This window comes from Elephas maximus, chromosome 20, assembly GCF_024166365.1.
Source record: "Elephas maximus indicus isolate mEleMax1 chromosome 20, mEleMax1 primary haplotype, whole genome shotgun sequence".
In the NCBI taxonomy this organism is placed as follows: domain Eukaryota; kingdom Metazoa; phylum Chordata; class Mammalia; order Proboscidea; family Elephantidae; genus Elephas; species Elephas maximus.
Window position 1 is genome coordinate 33,490,421 of NC_064838.1, and position 15,836 is coordinate 33,506,256.

A 15,836-nucleotide genomic window follows, 5' to 3' on the forward strand; every position below is an offset into this window, starting at 1 on the left:
GTCTGGCCAGGGAGGTCTTGTTCCATAAGGCAAAGCAAGTGCCCTGTGCCTTGGTTTGCCCAACCCAGTGATACCCATGGGAATGTGCCGTGATACTTTTCAATGAAGACAGGATTGCATTCACCCAGGGAAGCATTGTGACTGTTCTGTTAGCCTTCCAAAACGTGACCTGTCTCGGGTGGCCATCCTGCACACAGAGATGGCTCCAAGTTGCTCCATAAAGTGCCTCTATTCTCTCTCCACTGCCTTCACTCTCATCATTCACTGCCCGCCCCCAACACAAAACTAGTGGCAGTAATGAAAGCAGTAGCAATCACTTGACAAACATTTCTTAAACAGAGCCAGACAACTTAATACCCATGAACAGGTTTTTATGGTTGGTAGGAGCACTGAATTTCTTAAACCCAAAAACCTAACCAAACCCATTGCCATCTAGTCGATTCCGACTCATAGTGACCCTGTAGGACAGAGTAGAAATGCCCCATAGAGTTTCCAAGGAGCACCTGGTGGATTGGAACTGCCCACCTTTTGGTGAGCAGCCGTTGTGCTTAACCACTACACCACCAGGGTTTCTTCTTAAACCCAAGAATTATGTAAATTCCATTACTGCGTATACATGAGAAAAAGTAAAGATCCTGAGGAATGAATATAATCTCCTGATACCCTTTATACACTAAGCAATGGTTTTAAGCCCTTGTAGAATTGTCCCCATGGTAACAAGATTACCACATATGTGTGTACCTGTGTGTGTTTGTGTGTATTTTACACTAAACATAATATGTATGTATGTGTTGGTGTGTGTATATCTGAGCCTAAACATGAGACAGATAGATAACGCAGTACTTATGGTTTAACTGGAAACCCTGGTGGAGTAGTGGTTAAGACCAAAAGGCCGGCAGTTTGAATCCACCAGGTGCTCCTTGGAAACTCTATGAGGCAGGTCTGCTTGGTCCTATAGGGTCTCCGTGAGTCGGAGTCAACTTGACAGCAATGGGTAATGGACATGGTTTAACTACAGTACAACACTACTGCATCTTGATTAGTCTATAAGCAGCAATATATTCTTGCTTAAAACTGTCCTCAGCATTTTAAAGAAACAATAATAGGGAATTGTTTAAATAATAAACAGAAGAAACTGAATGTTGAATAGATCCAGGTATTTAAAGGACCAGGAATCTGGAGGTTGCAAAAATGCAGACAACCATGAGCTGCAACTTGGCAGCCAGGAAGTGTAGATCGAAGGAAGTGACTGTCCCATATCGAATACTAGTTAGATCACTAGTTAGTGAGTAGCTCCCAAAATACACGGAAGATGAACAAACCAACTACTGAAAAAAAAAAAAAAAAAACCCATTGTCCTCGAGTCTATTCTGACTCATAGTGACCCTGTAGGACAGAGTAGAACTGCCCCACAGGGTTTCCAAGGAGCGGATGGTGGATTTGAACTGCCAACCTTTTCGCTAGCAGATGAATGCTTAACCACTGCAGCATGAGAGCTTCAAATCTTTCTAATCTTGCTTAAGCGTCAAAACAAGAATGCTGCCCTCAACGGCATGCTCGAATGACCCAGGACAAATAATGCACCTATCACTACCTAACGTTCATGCTTTCAGAAGGAACAAACATCATTAATTCTAAGACTTAGGCCTATATGAGGCTAAGACTAGTCCCCACCTCCTGCTAGTATCAAAAGGGGTTGGGGTAAGAGAAGAGGGCATCCAATCTTTGCCAGATATTTTATATTCTGTATCACTGCTGTTGATATCAAGAAGCAGGCCCCTAGAGCTCTTCTTCCTGAACTGGTCCTCAAAGGTCCGTGGATAAGATCTATCATTGTACCCTTCATGCCCCGCACATGATAAGTGCTAGTGAAGAATTTGTTGAGTGAACACAGCTGTTTGAGAGCTAACTATCCATTTATTGCTGTCTGAGAACTCTTATTGTTCTTGGGAATAAAGTCTATGGCCTCTCAATATTGTGGTGATGTTATGGCAGCAGGACACATATTAGAGGGTATGTGATTTTAGAAACGAGACTAGAAACCACATTTTATGACTAGAGTTGAATATGACAGTGAGGAAAATGCCTAGAGAGAAGACTCAAATGTCTTCAAGTATTTAAAGGGCTGTCACAGTGGGAAGTAGCAGAACCAAATCCCAAGGCACCTATCCAATGAGCAGACATGCTGAGAGCTAGTCTAGAATGGGGGACCAGTTTCAAATTACCAAAGAGAAGGTCCGTCTGATGAGTAGACATTTTTGCCATTGGACTGGGCCCCTCTTAAGAGTATTAAAGCTGAAGCTTAATAATTAAACAAAATGTACAGTAGTGGAAACAATTTACAGCTTCAGAGTTGAGGTAAACTGGGTTGAAAGTCCAAAAGTGGACAGCTGCAGCATGACAGTCCCTTTCTGGATCACCCCTGAAGGACAGTGGTGAATGGAAATCCTCTCAGTTGCCGTAAGTTCAAGTGGTGCACCTGGATTCTCATTTTGCCTAGAAGATGAAATGGCCATGAGTAAGATTCGTGGGCTTTGCCACCAATCTGGCTGAATGGTCAGAGACATAGAAGGAACATGTATGGAAAATTGGTGATAAGGAAGTCTGGAGAAGAGTATGCTGATAGGTTTCTCTGAAATGGCAAAGAATATGAAGATATTTTTGTCCCATTTGAATGCTCACCAAAGGATGACCTCAGTAGAGGAGGGTTTTAATGGTCAAGTAGATAAGATGACCCTTTCTATGAATACCAGTCAGTCTCTTCCCCCAGTCACTTCAGTCGTTGTCCAATGGATCATGGTGGCAGAGACTGGGCTATGCATGGATGGCTCAGCAACATGGACTTCCACTCACTGAGACCAACCTGGCTACAATCACTGCCAAGTGCCCAGTTGCCAGTAGCAGAGACAAACACTGAGGCCCCAGTATGACACCACTCCTCCAAGGTGATTGGCCAGTTAGCTAGTGGCAGGCTGATTACATGACCACTTCTATCATGGAAGGGGTGGTGCTTTGTTCTTACTGAAATGGATATTTACTCTGGATATAGATTTGCCTTTTCTGCATAGAATGTTTCTGGCAAAACTACCATCTGTGGAGTCTGGCAAAAACTGAGCAGAAGCTGCCTCATCTGAGACAAAATAATAATAATAATAATCAGACAGGGATGACAAACAGCAGTTCCTGGAAAATAGATTCTGATGTTCAAGCAACAGGGTGGAGGTAAAAGGACTGAAGAGAAGGAAGCCCAGGAAAAAAGCACTACATTTCTGGCCCCTGAGGAGGGAGGATAATAAGTATAAAAGAAATGAGGCTTTTCTGGAGGACTTACCTTGTGCCAGCCACAGAAGACTCAACCTCAGCCAGGTGCATACAACCTCAGGCCCATTGTAACCATCGCTGTGTTTTCTGTTACTAAAATGGTGGCTACCTATGACAGCCACTGTGTCTGTCTCAGGCTTCCCAATTAACTCACTTAGGTTGGCCCTGGGCTGTCATTTCTTAGTCAGTCCATAGGAATCACCAGGCGACCTGTCAATAATGAAAATTCCCAGGCCCCATTCCAGAGAGTCTGAGGTGGCACCTTGAGTTATACATATTTTTTACAAGCCCATCAGGTGATGAAAACTCAGGCGGTCTACACTTTAAAAAACACTGGCTTAGAAAACAGCCCAGCACAATTCAACAATGAAAGAGTCATTTCAAGGTACAACCAACAGAAGTTTGAGGTTAACCCACTGTCTGTCTTAGAGTTTTCCTCTTTAGGGAAGGGATGTTCTTGGGCTCAGATGAAGACTTATTATATTAGATTAAGTGCTTTAACTATCAGCTCATGGGCATACCCTCATTTTCCTCCCTCAAGGTCACAAATCTTACGCGGGTAACCACAATGAGTATTGGGGATGCATTTTTGAGTCACAAAGCATTTTCCCAGATGTCTTCTCAGTTGGCAGCAGCTCCGACTTGAGCAATCCTGTTTTTGTTGCTAATTGCAGTCGGGTCAGCTCTAACTCATGATGACCCCGTGTACAGCAGAACAAAATGCTACCCAGTCCTGTACCATCTTCACAATCATCAGTATCCTCGGGTCCACTGTTGCAGCCACTGTGTGTATTTTGAGTGCCTTCCAAACCAGGGGCTCGCCTCCCGGCACCATGTCAAACAATATTCCGTTGTGATCCATGGAGTTTTCATTGGCTAATTTTTGGAGGTGGATCACCAGGCCTTTCTTCCCAGCCTGCCTCAGTCTGGAAGCTCCACTGAAATCTACTGGTATTTGAAAGAACAGCAGCATAGCTTCCAGCATCTATCAACACACCAGCCGCCACAGTATGACAAACTGACAGACAGGTGGCGGTGACACTCAAACAAAGATGCCATCTATTTCACGTCTCCTCTCTCCTTCCGACCCCAAAATGCCACCATAGCCATCTGATAAGTTGGTGGCATCAAGAATTCACCAAGAATTTTCAATTTTTCAGGATTTAGTCATTGGCACGATAAGTAGGCAATTGGAAAGACTCATGTCCAGTCAGGTTGTTCTCATGATGGTGGTCATGGTGGCGGTGGTTACACAGCACTTTACAGTTTTCAGATTGTTACTATTATCCCCACTTGACAGTTCTTTTTTTTTTTTTTAAGACTCAAAGAGTTTAAGTGATTTGTCCAAAATCACACAGTAAGAAGCCAGGTCTCCTATCTCCTGGTGCAGTATGGCTCCCCTACCGTACAGCTATGTGTGCACACCAGTTCCAGGTTCAATCTCCCTCTTCCCAGAGGAAGTTCTTGTCCCACCATCTGCAGGCCTTTCTCTCCACCCCCCCCCCCCTTATTCATCCAGTGAGCACTCACTGAGCATCTACTATGAGCCAGGCCCTGCCACAGGCCCTCAGACATCCATCTAAACCAAGACCCACCCAGAACACACACAGGAGCCAACCCTACCAACAAAGGAATTCTGCCCCAAAGAGCCTGGCAGCCAGTGATAACATTGTTGTTGGCTTATCTGTAGGCTGGGTGAATGGTGGCCAGTGGTGCCCATGGCAGAAATTGAGGATGGAGTAGAGGAGAATGGTCACAAATAAGAAACCTGCACAAGTGGGAGATTCCTGGAACACAGTACCCAAGTACCCTCCTCCCCCTAGGAACCAGGGAAACTGGCACAGACCTCCAGCCCCAGGTCATGGGCTCCTAAATGCAGAGAAAGAAAAGAGGGACTGAGACCTTTCGATGCCTCCCAAATACCAGGGATGGAAGAAGATACTTTCATAGCTGCTTTCTCACCTAAACCCTCCAACAACCCCATCAGGTAGATATTGTTCTCTCCTTTTTATAGATGAGGAAACAAGGGCTTAGAGAGGTTGAGTGACTTACCCAAGATCACACAGTTCATGTGTGACAAAGCCAGGATTTCAGCAAGATCTGTTGACACCAAGGCCCTCGTATAGACTACAAACAGTTCTGTGGGTTATTATGTTGTTGTAAGAAGCTGGGGAGAGTGACAGGGCTTATACTGGCCTAGCTAGAAAATGGCTTGGCCCATATGAGTCTGTCTATCCAGTCAACTGGAAGAGAATGGGGGAGGGTTATGAATCTCTGATGCCTCAAATTCCCTTTCCTAGCCGTAGTCAGAATCTGTTATGGATTGAATTGCGTCCCCAAAAATTATGCATTGTAAATTCCTAACCTCTATGCCTGTGGTTATAACCCATTTGGCAATGAACTGTCTTTGTTATGTTAATGAGACAGGACTAGTGTAAGGTGTGTCTTGAGCTAATCTCTTTGAGATATAAAAGAAGTTAAACAAGCAAGAGAAAGAAGCAAAGACGGGATAAGATAGATGCCAAGACACACACAGCTCTCTAAGGAATCAGGAAGCAGAAGCTAAAGAGACAAGGCCGTTCCTCTAGAGCCAACACAGAGAAAAAGCCTTCCCTTAGAGCCAGCACTCTGAATTCAAACTTCTAGCCTCCTAAACTTTGAGAAGATAGATTTCTGTTTGCCAAAGCCATCCACTTGCGGTATTTCTGTCATAATAAAAATAGCACTAGATAATTACGACAGAATCTGTCTCCGTGACAACAGGTGTCTCTCCCCAAGTCTTTCTGGAAGTTTCCGAGGAATGCTCACAGTTGCACTGATCCACCCTGGGGCAGGAGCTGTGGTTCCTCACTGTGGTCTGCTCCCCTGAGCTGCTCTGTTTCACCCCCGCCCCCCCACCGCCCCCCCAGGGCTCTGCCCCTCTTCCACTTAGACCCAGGTTAGGCCCCTCCATTAAGTCTCTAATTTAAGTCTCTAAAGAACCAGGCTATTTCACTTCACAGAGTTCAGCAGGGGAAACTAGGGAACACAAAAGAAAGCTGAACCTGGATCTGGAGGGTCCATTGCAGCTCTCAGATTCCACTAGTCCTGACTCTACAGAAAACCCCCACCTGACCACCTCCCCTAACAGGCTTGGTCTAACACTGTTGTATAAGGGCCTGGTCATCTCCCTACAATAGATGTTTTGGTAAATGCTGTGCTGTGCTGCCCAGGTCCCCCTTCAGACCAAGATTCATTCCCCAGCTCCCGGCAGCATTGGCTGTCCATAACCCAGTCCTTCCCTGAATTACCCTGCAGGCCAGACCCCAGGGAAACTCCCTTTACCTTGGACCTGGGAGGTGACCTGAATAAGGGTGGTGTTAACAATCCCACTCTAATCCTCTTAACATAAAATTACAATCCCAAAATGGTGGACAACCACACAATACTGGGAATCATGGCCTAAACAAGTTGATACACACATTTTTGGGGGGACACAGTTCAATCCATGACACCCAGGTTCCAGTTTTTGCAGGTTTTACTCTATTATACAAGGACCATATCTTCTCAGGAGCCCTGGTAGCTCAGTGGTTAAGAGCTATGACTGCTAACGGAAAGGTTGGCAGTTCAGATCTACTAGCTGCTTTTTGGAAGCTCTGTGGGGCAGTCCTACTCTGTTCTATAGGGTCACTATGACAGAATCGATTTGACAGCAACAGTTTTTTGTTTTTTTGGTGTATCTTCCCATTGCCCTGGACTTCTGAGCTGTTTATTCAAAGATGAGCTTTGTCTCCACCTCTAGAGCAATAGAAAAAAGAAAAGAAAGAAAGCCGGTTGGGGGAGTAGTAATTTTAAAATATCAGTCTGTTCCTGCTTCTGGAGACTCAGATTTTTAAAAACTTAGGGACCTAGCTCAGAGCGCCTCATTACAAGGTCCTCAGGTGGGAATTCACAACCCTGAGGCACAAATGCTTAACTAACGATGCCTTCCTGGAAGCTGGGGATAGGGGAACCTCTGTCTTCCAGGGTCAGGAGGTTGACCAGGTGACAGCTCAGAACTGGTCTAATGGCCGTGGCTCTGAGAACCGTTCTTCACATGGCTCTTCAGCAGGTCTCAGCAGATGCCGCTCTCACTGGGCCAGAAAACTGGGGAGGTTTGGCTTCCTGGTTCTTGGCAGGCAAGGAAGACAGAGTGCTTTGTTTTCTGCAAAGATGAGAAATGCTAAACTCGTAAGGCAGAAGGCTGCCTGCCAGCAATTCCACGCAGGTTGCCCTGTCTCTCTGTCTCTCCCTCTCTTCCTACTAATCCGATCCATTTTTCTCCAAAATCAATTTGAATTTTAAGAGGCCACTCTATTTGGTCACTTAAATTTTTAGTACAAATTCAATTTGCTTTGCAAGGTGCTGCCTTCCTTCCCAAGTCACAGAGCAGTACTAACTCTAGCCCTTGTGTTTGCAGGGCTATGTTCAGTTGCTGGGTCTGTGACCTTCCCCTCAGTCCCAATGAAGGGGGAAGCAGGCTGGGGTAGGGTCATTATCACAGATGGTGAACGCTTGTTGGGACTCAAACATGCTCTTATCCTACTTCCTCACTGTACACATGGGTAAACTGAGGCCAAGAGAAGGGAAGGGGCTTGTCCAGGTTCATGTGGCAGTGAGCAGCAAAGCCAGGACTTGAACCCTGGTCTCCCAAGCCATCAGGATTCCTCCCATTACAAATATGGTTCTCATTTTGCTCTGAGGTCCAGAGATGTGAAGTGACTTCTGGGGCTACACAGAGAGTTGGTGGCAGGGTAGGGGCTGAGAATCAGGCATTTTTCCACTTACCATCATTAACAACGTTCGACTCCTTGCAGAGACCTTAATGGGTGTTGGACCCCTAAGTAATATGAGATACTGCCCCATTGAGGCACTTCCCATTATGCCTAGAATGGCAGAAATAACTTCTCCATCAGTGATGGTGGGCCTCCCATTAAGTCACCTGGAGAGACAGCCCTGAGGAAGGATGGATTCATTCTCTTGGCTCAATCCAATCCTCCCCTCAACGCCACACCTCCCCCTTCTTTGGCCTTTTCTTGCCCAGTGACTTTGCCAATCCATCCAGCCAGACAAACTGGAAACCTCTGGTTACACTCAACTGCTCCTCTAACCCCCTCGCACCTACTGCCAGCCTTGCCCCTTTCCATCTCCATGGCGACTACCACCTTCTGGCCATCATGGTCCCCCTCCCGCCTGGTGTCACTGTCTCCTCTTACCTGCTGTGTGAAGCCAGCCAGCCTGAGTGGCCGTAAACCATGTGTCATGCACATGGCAGACGACCAGAACAGGTGGCTGCAAACAGCCCATTGCCTGAAGGAAAATCTAATGATGAGACGGATGATGGTGATTACACTCTGAGTCCAGACAAAGCTACAAATCACTTCTCACCTTTTCCTGTTGAATCACCTCTCAGGCCACACAAAGTCCCTCCTCTCTGGTCTCCCCCACCCCCAGAATCTCAGGCCCTCTGTGGGACCTGGGACCTGGGAAGGACAGGGTTTCATCAGCTTTAAAAAAAAACCAAACCAAACCCACTGCCGTCGAGTCAATTCCGACTCATAGTGACCCTATAGGACAGAGTAGAACTGCCTGATAGTTTCCAAGGAGCACCTGGAGGATTCAAACTGCCGGCTTCTTGGTTAGCAGCCATAGCACTTAACCACTATGCCACCACGGTCACTGGCTTTAGCCCTTCCAAATATAATTCCTTAAGGCAAGCAACCTGTGTGTCACTATTAAAGACCCCTCCCACAGCATAACTTCAATGCTCTAATGTCTACCAAGATTCCGTCTTCTTATTCTATTTTGAGGGGCCCTCAAAGGGAGAGAAAAGAAAATGGGGAGGGGATTGAAAGTTTTGTTTCTGTCACATTCGATCTGATTAAATCTCCTGCTTCAAATCTTCTATGGTTCCCTATCTCCTCCAGGATAAAGTCCAAATCTTCAGTCTGGCTCCCAACAGCCTTTCCAGCCTTCTCCCTACCACTTTTCTCTGATCCACCCACACCCCAAATTCTCAGCCACACTGCATTCCTCTATGCCCCCAACATCCAAGCTCAGTCTCAATTCCTGGCCTATGCACATGCAATTCCTTCTGTTTAGAACATTCTTTTCCTCCACTCTCTGCCTGCAAAATCCTACTCATCCTCTATAAACCGTCTCAGACGACCCCTCCTCCGGGAAGCCTTCCCTGTTTTCCCTGGGCAAAATTAATTGTTCACTCCCTGCCTCATCTTTTCCTTGCACTGGGCCATCCTGAGGCACTTCCATTGCACCTTGCTTCCAGAGCCAGCTCCTGGGCAACCGTGACCTAAAAAAATAGAATCTACAGCAAAAACCCAAAACGACAGCCACAGGAATGGACAAGGCTAAAAGCCTTTCTGGATCTAAATTAAGAACCACAAATGGAGATTTAGGGCCATACAACTCAAGCCTGGCCATCAATATTGCTGGACACACCTGAGCTCAATGTTAATCACAGGTCCCAGAGTGGGAAGGGAGGACCTCAGATGTCATCTGCTCCAAACCCCTCATTTCTCTTCCCCGTTTCCTTATCTTCACTGTTTTTTTTTATATTTACGAAAGAAATATCCCAATATTGTGAGAAAATCAAACCCATAGAAGATAAAGTCAAAAATGAACGGTCACTCCACCTCCAATGTCCCTGTGTAAATGTGTGCGTAAATCTGCGTATAAATGTCTATACATTTAGAATATTTAAAAGTATAAAGGGAATCATATTACAAATACTGCTCAGCACTTTTTTAAAAAAACAAAATGTATCATGGCTATCTTTCTGTGTCAGCATATATAGTTCTACCTTGTTCTTTTTTTTTTTTTTTAATTGCCAAAACGCCACAGCCCCAGAGAGGGCTGTGCTCACCCATACACACATACACACACACACACACACACACACACACACAGGCATTGTCTATTCTGATTGCCTTATTTGATTTTCTTATAGGTCTCATCATTACTTAACACTAACCAGTTGTAGATTTTGACATGCGTTTCAGAGTAGAGCTGCGCTCCATAGGATTTTCAAGGCTGTGATTTTTTGGAAGCAGATCACTCAGCCTTTCTTCCAAGGTGCCTCTGGGTGGGTTTGAACCACCAACTTTTCGGTTAGCAGGAATTTCTTTATTTTAAGTTCGTCTATTTGTTTGCTTTTCTATCTTACCCATCTTCCCTGATTCATGAGCTCCATGGGGAGAGCCACATTCTCTTCCTGTTCACTGCTCTGCCCCCTGAGCCTGGACAGGCTCCAGCTGCAGAGTTAGATCCGCATTGTGGAGCAGATGGGTCACTGTAGTACATTACCAGACCTGGGCCTGCCAGTGAAAAGCCCTTTGCATGTGTTATCTCAACTGATCCTCCCAACAGCCCTATAAGGGCAGTGTCATTGTTAACTGTATTTTTTTTTAAGCACTAACACCCTATCCCCCTTCCTCCAAATAAACACGTTACTGTTGATTCGATTCCAACTCATAGAACCCTGTAGGACAGAGTAGAACTGCCCCAGAAGGTTTTCAAGGCTGTAAATCTTTTCCCAAGCAGTCTGCCACATCTTTCTCCCATGGAGTGGCTGGTGGGTACGAACCGCTGACTTTTCAGTTAGCAGCTGAGTGCTTAACCCACTGCAACACCATCACTCCCTCCTCTGCCCTCACCCAGCCCCTGATAATCACTAATCTACTTTTGTCTCTATGCGTTTGTCCATTCTCCATATTTCATGTAATTGGGGTCATACAATATTTGTCCTTTTGGGTCTGGCTAATTTCACTTAGCATGATGTATATACCACATTTTTTAATCCATTCATCTGTTGATAGTAACTTGGGTTGTTCCTACCTTTTGGCGATTATGAATTATGCTGCAATGAACACTGGTGTACAAGTATCTCTTTGAGTCACTACTTACAAGTCTTTTGGGTATATGCCTGGGAGTGGAATTGCTGGGTCATCTGGTAACTCTGTCTAACTTTTTGAGGAACTGCCAAACTGTTTTCCACAGCTGCTGTACCATTTTATAATCCCACCAACAATGGACAATGTTCCAACTTCATATCTTCTCCAACACTTGTTTTCATTTTTTGATAACAACCATCCTAGTGGGGGTGATATGGTATCTCATTGTGGTTTTGGCTTGCATTTCCCTAATGACTAATGAAGTTTAGCATGTTTTCATGTGCCTCTTAGCCATTCGTATACCTTCTTTGGAGAAATGTCTGAGGTTTTTTGACCATTTTTTAATTGAGTTGTTGGCTGTTTGTTGTGGAGCTTTAAGAGTTCTTTCTATATTCTGGATCTTAAACCCTTATCAGATATATGATTCCCACAGATTTCCTCCTGCTCTGTAGGTTGTCTTTTGACTTTCTTAATAATGTCCCTTGATGCACGGAAGTTTTTAATTTTAATGAAATCCAATGTATCTATTTTTTCTTTGTTATTTATGCTTTCGATACCATATCTAAAAATCCGTTTCCAAAAACAAGATCCCAAAGCTTTTTTCCCTATGTTTCCTAATTAATTTTCATATATGGTATGAGGTATGGGTCCAACTTCATTCTTTTGCTTGTAAAGATTCAATTGTCCCAGCTCAATTTTTAATTGTTGCAGCGAAGTTCACATTTAGCAAAGACTTGGTTTAAGTACCAGCATTGGGATAGGTGCCAATAACATAGAAATAGCTAAAATATTATTTGTGAGCTTTTTGTTTTTATTGGTAATCATGATATTTTATTTGAAGGAATTCTTTTTGAAATTTTATTGAAATACAATATACATCATAAAGTGTGCATATCTTAAGTACATCGCTCAATGGTTTTTCACAAAGTAAATGCACCTATGTGACCAGAACTCAGATCAAGAAAAAGGACACGAACAGGTTCCAGAGCCCCCTATGCCTCTTCCCAGTCCCCCACCACCACCACGGGTAACCATGACCCTTATTGTACCACCATCCATCAGCTTTGCCTGTTGTTGAACTTTACATGCGTGGTATCTCTTGTTGTTGTTAGGTGCCATTGAGTTGGTTCCAACTCATAGTGACCCTATGTACAACAGAAAAAACACTGCCCGGTCTTGTACCATCGTCACAATCATTGTTATGCTTGAGCCCATTGTTGCAGCCTCTGGGTCAATCCATCTTGTTGAGGGTCTTCTTCTTTTTCATTGACCCTCTAGTTTACCAAGCATGATGTCCTTCTCCAGGGACTGGTCCTTCGAGATCAGGGACAGATTAACCAGTAAGCAAGGCACACAGACGCTTATAGTAAATAAGGTACGCACAGGTTTAATTGTGTTTATTTCCTAATCTGTAGTGCACAATTTCACATAGGTTTCATCACATCTTTGCATTGTCAATAATACACAGGTAAGTATCCTTCTGGTATTTTCTGCCTTCTGCCAAGATTCGTCTGACATCAGCAATCATATCTCTCATTCCATGACCTCTTGAAAGTCTGGTTTCAATTTCTGCCAGCTCCTTGTCCATGTATTGCTGCAACCGTTTATGAATTTTCCTCCCATAATTTTACTTGCATGTAATATTAATGATATTGTTTGATAATTTCTGCATTCTGTTGGATCACCTTTCTTTGGAATGGGCATGAGTATAGATTTCTTCCAGTCCTTTGGCCAGGTAGCTGTCTTCCAAATTTCTTGGCGTAGTCGAGTGAGTGCTTCCATTGCATCGTTTGTTGAAACATCTCAACTGGTATTTCATGAATTCCTGGAGCCTTGTTTTTCACCAATGTCTTTAGTGTAGCTTGGACTTCTTTCTTCAGCACCATAAATTCTTGATCATATGCTACCTCCTGAAATGAGTGAACGTCAAGTTTGAAAGCCACACTATTCCTCTCCAATTTTTCATTTCCAACATAGTAGACCACATGGGTGTCTGATTCAGAACGGCCAATACCAGTTCTATTTCCGCTTACTAATGCCTAAGATATTGAGCTTCAAGCATTCCATTTCATTTCTGACAACTTCCAATTTGCCTAGGTTCATATTTCATACATTCCACGTTCCAATTATGAATGGATGTTTGCAGTTTTCTTCTTGCTTTGAGTCGTGCCATATCAGCAAATGAAGGTTCCAAAAGTTTTATTCCATCCATGTCCTTAAGATTGGCTCTACTTTGAGGAGGCAGCTCTTCCCCAGTCATATTTTGAGTGCCTTCCAACCTCAGGGGCTCATCTTCAGATACTATGTCAGAAAATGATCCACTGCTATCCAAAATGTCTTCACTGGCCAGTGTTTTCAGAAGTAGATCTCCAGGTCCTTCTTCCTAGTGTGTCTTAGTCTGCGAGCTCCACTGAAACCTGTCCACCACGGGTGACCCTGCTAGTATTTGAAATACCGGTAGCATAGCTTCCAGCATCACAGCAACACACAAGCCACCACGGTATAACAAACTGACAGAATTATTAACTCACCATTTACATGCAGGTATTACCTGCTGATGCCACATTTGAATTGGTGTTCTCCAAATCTTTCCCACCCTCCATGTCTGCACAACCTTGTGAGACCAGGAGCACAGGCATTTTTCTCCCTGTTTGACAGATGACTTGGAGGCATGAAAAGTCTTGAGATGCAAGGACTAAAGGCCAACTCCCCCACTCCTCCTCGTTCTTGCTCTCCTATGTGGCAAAAAGAGCAACCTCTCTGGAGTAAACAGATCTCAGTCCCAATCACTTCCTAGCTGGATAACCATGAGCAAGCCACTTCACCTCTCTGAGCCTCAGTTTCCTCATCTGGAAAATGGGAACAGGAATACCTCCCTCCTAGAGCTATCACGGGATAAGAGATGAGGCATATAAAACATTTAGCACAGTGCCTAATATCTAGCAGAATCTCAATCAGTGGAAGCCATCGCTATAAGAAGTTATATTTCAATTACCCAGGTTACACTGGAGGATCAAAGTAAACCCTTATTGCTTCTTGCACAATCACTTCAGAAACTCAGCAGCTTCTCTAAGCCAGAGTTTCTGATCTCCTAGGCCCCGGCTGATCCAGCTGCATCAGTTGAGGGGAGGAGGGGGTGGGGGGAACTCCAGCTACACCAGGACACCTGGTCTCCTCGCCAGGAAAACAGATCCCCAAGGGGCCAGGCTGTTTGCTTCCCACTGACGTCTGCTAGAGACTAGCTTTGCCGCCAGGCTGGGTGGGGCTGCCATACAGGGACTTGAGGAGGCATTCTTGGGCTCCTCAAGGTAAAAATAGTTTTGCTTTGTTCTGCTGGGTGGCTACACATTCTTTCACCTGGCTGCCTGCCTGCTGGAAAGGCAAAAGCCAGACTATTTCAGGCTAGGAAAACAAGCCCCAGCCAGGCCCCAGCATCAGGCATCCAGATAATACTCCACTATCTCATTCTTTAAGGACAAAAAAAAAGGTGTTGTGGCTGCATAATTCCACCTTCTCTTACCCACGATCACAGCTGCCAACACTACCGCAGATAATGCATGTAACTTTCAAATGCCACATTTCCCTCAAACAAAACAAAATACTAAAAGGTCATAGTAGTAGCAGTGACGATAATAAAAATAATAATGAAGCACTTACAAAGCATAGAGGTAGAAACACAGTATTCATTTCATCATCCGTTCACAGCAACCCAAACAATTGCCATCCAGCCAATTCTGACTCATGGTGACAGTATGCGCATCAGAACTGTACTCCCTAGGGTTTTCAAGGGCTAATCTTTTGGAAGTAGATTGCCAGGCCTTTCTTCCAAGGCATGCACCTCTACGTGGGTCTGAACTACCAACCTCTTGGTTAGTAGCCAAGTGTTACTCAGGCCTATACACACCCAGGTCCGTTTGCACCACTCACGCACGTACACACACAACACTAGGAGATCCTTATTACAAGCCCCATTTTCTATAAAAAGGAAACCGAGACTCAAAGAAATGAAATAACTTGCCTGAGGTACACAGTTAAAAATCAGCCAGGCTGGGATTCAAGCCCAAGTCTGCCTGACTCTGAAGTCCACACTCTTTCCTCTAGCCATGCCCCTTCTCCTGACACCCTACTAAATGAAAGCCCACATGTTTTTGTTTTCCTTGGTTTTGTTTTAAACAGCAAACTCCACTGGATGGGAAAGTGAAATGGTGCAGCCACTGGGGAAAACAGTTTGGTGGTTCCTCAAAAAGCTAAGCTTAGAGTATCATTATTGTTGTTGGAGTTGGGTGTCAGTTCCAACTCAGAGTGACCCCATGTGACAAAGCAGAACTGCTCCATAGGATTTTCCAGGCTATAATCTTTATGCAAGCAGGTCTCCAGGTCTTTCTCCGTCGGAAGCACTGTTAACTGAAAGGTTAGAACACCAACCTTTCAGTTAACAGCCAAGCACTTAATTGCTACACCACCAGACCTCCTTAGCATCATCATATGACCCAGAAATTCCACTTCTAGGTATATATATACCCAAAAGACTTGAAAGCAGTGACGCAGACAGACACAAGCCACCAGTGTCCGTGGCAGCACTGTTCA